Genomic DNA, 4,413 nt, shown 5'->3' with positions numbered 1-4,413 from the left:
ACCCGCGTGTCGCCACTGTCAGTGATTGCAGACCGAGCGCCACCACACGGCAGGTCTAAAGAGACTTCCTAGCACTCGCCCCAGTTGTACAGCAGACTTTGCTAGAGATGATATACTGACAAATACGCTCTCATTTGCCGAGACGATAGTTAGCATAGCCTTCAGCTACGTCATTTGCTACGACCTAGCAAGGCGCCATTACCAGTTAATATTGAGATTGTAAAACATGTACCGTCAAGAGCGATGTTCTCCAATTATGGATTAAAGTTAAGTATTCCAAGAGTTCCGTACTTTATTTAGTAGACTCAACTCCTTTAACTGTTCCAGACCTCACGCCAGTCTGCGTGAGCTTAAACGCGTGCATATCGGCCTCCTATAGCTACACGGTGTTGGCTTCTGCCAACACATCATCTACTCTGTTCTAAGTTTTCATGTTGGAACATAGGAATTTAGTTTCGCCATTTTACAGTCCCTGCACACCTCCACGGCCTTCCTTATAGCGCGGTACAGAAGCGGCTCCTTTAAATGCTCCCTGATTTTCATCAAGCTGTTAGGTATTTCCAGGTCTCCCCCACACGCTTAATTACGAACACTGGCGGAATGAACTCTGCAGGTAGACATACCTTGTCCTTATTTTCCTTGCGTGTTCCATCGCACAAGAGACCCTTCCGGAGGGAATATCTGGCAAGTTCAGCTTCTCCCTCTATTACTGTCTGATTTGCGCTGAACTACTATCACCATCCTGTTTTCCTTGTAAGTCGCCAAAGAGGACCGGAATTTCCCCAAACATCATGAACACATATACCTCCTCCTCAGCCTCCTGCTGGTCATTCGAACTTCTGGGTTCCTTTTGAAACATCTGACCAAGTGCATCGGCAATTATATTTTCAGTGCCCTTATGTGTTTTATACGAAATTTTTAGGCCGAAACTCTAACGGCCCAACGACGGTCCTTATGGTTTCCCTTTCACGTGGGTGCTGACTCACGTAAGCACCTGGCTATGAGTTTCCATTTTGAACACATTATGCTCCAAATAATAATGGAACTTATCCAAGCCAAACAGTACAGCAAGTGCCTACAACTCACGTATGGAGCATTTCTTTTCAGGTGTGCCGAGGAGGACTTCGAGGCTACAGGCTTCCTTCCTCCCTCATGTTCCTGCAACAATATGGCCATCACCTTTGTACTTGAGGCGTCTCTTTGTAGTATAATTCCTGTCCAAAGTCAGGAACAGCAACGACTGGCGCACTTGCTAAAGAGTGTTTTAACCCGTCGAACGGAGCCTGTTTGCTGCTCATCCACTTAAACGGCTCTCCGTTACGTCTTAATTGTTTTCTAGGTTCTAACTTCAACAGCCGAAAGAACACAAATGTTGAAGACAATCTTTGCGTTATTACACAACGCCTTTACTGAAGTACTTCTCTTGAGGTAATTTTCTAACGGCTGGGGAAATTTACGGGCAAGATACAAGTAAGTACTGATTAAGCGGAGTTGACTGCACTACAGTTTCAATAACCTCTTTAAAAAAAACACAATACGACAGATTGGAGACGAGGATAATAAAGACTGGTAGGGTCCCTTAAATAAATCGGATAACTTCTTGAAGGAACTCAGTCAGGGCAGATGCTCACCATCTAACACAGACACAGCCCGCTGGATGTAAGCTGGTCTAAAACCATGGGATTAACCACTGCGAGACGGAGTGCAAGTTTGAATATACGGCCCAACTGCAGTGCTGTTCTCGCAACAACTAAATCCGTCCGCGATGCCCCTGTCTAGCGAACTCTCCCCTTGAACTCACGCCTCTTGACGAGAGACTGAGCCCTGTTGCTTGCGGCCGGCCATCAAATGCACTCCATGCTGCAATGTCCTCGCTTGCGTTAGGCCAAGCCCAAAAACACTGCTGACAGTTATTTCCAAGAACCCCGCGCTATGCAAAACCAAGACCCAACCACTTGTTACGGCTCTAAGACCACTGTCGCTAGAGAGCTGTGTTCGTGCATGTGCTTGTCTGTATCCAAGAATCATCTGCCTGCTCCTTCAAGCGTATCTCTTCATCTTTAGTACTTCATATGCCATTTCTTTGCGTTTTGATTCTTCGTGACCAGTATCTTAAACTTCAGCCTACTCTTCGTCCATACCCAATTGTAATCTGAATATATATACGAGGGCTATTCCGAAAGTAATGTTCGATAGGTCGCGAAATGGAAACCACGGTAAAAATCAAAAATGTTTTATTTGCAACAGTTAGATACACCTTGCAGCTACTTATCTCCATAGTCGCCGACCCGACTTAGACGTGTATCGTAGCGTTGTACCAACTTTCCCATACCCTCGCTATAGAAAGCAGCCGCCAGTGCTCTCCGCCAATTCTCTACGCTGGCCTACGGCTCGTTGTCTTGTGCCGAAATGTTGTCTTCATAACCAGCGGTTCATGTGACCTGAGCTGAAACTCAGAGGGAGACAATTACGGGCTGTATTGTGGGTAATCTCACATTTCCATTTGAAAACGATGCAGGAGCATCTTCATTGCCCCTGCAGAATGCGGCTGAGAATTGTCTTGAAGACGAAACAGCACGACAGTTATGTAATGTTAGCTGCATAGCTTCAGGGGAAATTTCTCACCAGGCCCCCGTACTTGGCGGCAGACACTATTTTCTAGACATCTTTACGCACTCACTGCGAGCTCAGAAATGAGAAGAGCGACGTGATGCTAACTGGGGTTATACTAGAGACACTACCCAACACATCTGTGCAAAGCTTTATCGGATTTTCATAGTCGTTTCCATTTCGTGACCGATCGGACCTTACTTTCGGAATAGCCCTCGTATATATATATATATATATATATATATATATATATATATATATATATATATATATATATATATGTGTGTGTGTGTGTGTGTGTGTGTGTGTGTGTGTGTGTGTGTGTGTGCCTCGGATGCGCCTTACCATCGAGTATGCAGCTTCGGAATGTCTGTAACCTAATTAAAACCTTACTGTATCTTCCGGCCATTTCCATGACTACTTTCTCCTCTTATGTTTCTTGAACAGAGTATTCGCTGTTACCTTATATATTTTTTCTCTCTCTTCAGCGTCTACTTGCGACGTCTATTCTGATGAGAACAATCCTATCAGTGTACTGTTCACATTAACTCACTCTCTGTCCTACCTTCCTACTCATAACGAATCCTATGCCCTTTATATCATTTTCTGCTGCTGTTGATATTACCCTATATTCCTGTAACCATAAATCCTGGCATTCTTTCCTTTTCACTTTACTGACATCCTCTATATATAAATTGAGCCTTAGCATTTCCATTTTCTGATTATGAGGCTACCTAACCACGTTCAAACTTCTGGCATTTCAAACTGCTACTCGTAGAATGTTATCCTTTCGTTGTTTATTCAACATTTTTCCATGGTCACCTCCCACTAGGCAGTCCCCTCACGGACATATGAAGGGGAACTAGTCCGGAGTCTTTTGCCAATGGAGAAATGATTGTGAAACTTCTTCAATTACAGGCCACAGTTCTGTGGATGTACGTCATCTGTCTCTAATTCAGTGGTTTCCATTGCCTTGTGATTCCTCACGCCATCGATGACCGTTAGACCGTTAGACCGTTAGACCGTCAGCGAGAGCGCATCGCTAGCTCCTGCTACTACTAAGGCGAGTACACCGTTTGCTTCTTACATATTTTACAAACAGCAGCGACTTATTTTCAGTTATCTGTGTAATTACTAGTTTATTTTTGTAATTTCTTGCGTGTTCGAGTGCTTACTAGGTAGAACCTTTTATTTCAATAACAGTGTAGTGTACAGTACCGCCATTGCTATCGACCGTTGTATCGACTCTCGTATCGTGCAGGCTTGTATGTTTGGTTAGAGCAGCTCAGTCAGTGTCAGTTAGACCGTCAGCGAGAGCGCATCGCTAGCTCCTGCTACTACTAAGGCGAGTACACAGTTTGCTTCTTACATATTTTACAAACAGCAGCGACTTATTTTCAGTTATCTGTGTAATTACTAGTTTATTTTTGTAATTTCTTGCGTGTTCGAGTGCTTACTAGGTAGAACCTTTTATTTCAATAACAGTGTTTTTGTACTTATTTGCTGCGCTTAGCTTTTAAATAGTTTTTCTGGGAAAACCTAGCGTAGTTTTCGCGTCTCGTATTTCAGTGAGTGTTTCTTGATTATCAGAGTAGCTCATCAAAAGATTATCTTGGGAATTTGTCACCGTATAGAGTAGGGTAAACATAGTCATGTGTAGGGACTGTGGTTGTTGTGAGCGGACGCAAGGAGAATTGGCCACTCTTCGGGGACAGGTGGAGGCTTTGTCTGTTAGGCTCATCGAGCTCGAGGCGCAGGCGTCGGCTCGTAGTGGCGTTGGGGCAACTGTGGTGAGACCTATGC

Source organism: Schistocerca nitens, chromosome 2 (genome assembly GCF_023898315.1).
Source record: "Schistocerca nitens isolate TAMUIC-IGC-003100 chromosome 2, iqSchNite1.1, whole genome shotgun sequence".
Classification (NCBI taxonomy): domain Eukaryota; kingdom Metazoa; phylum Arthropoda; class Insecta; order Orthoptera; family Acrididae; genus Schistocerca; species Schistocerca nitens.
The sequence above is the reverse complement of the archived record's forward strand: the minus strand, read 5'-3'. Positions refer to the sequence as shown.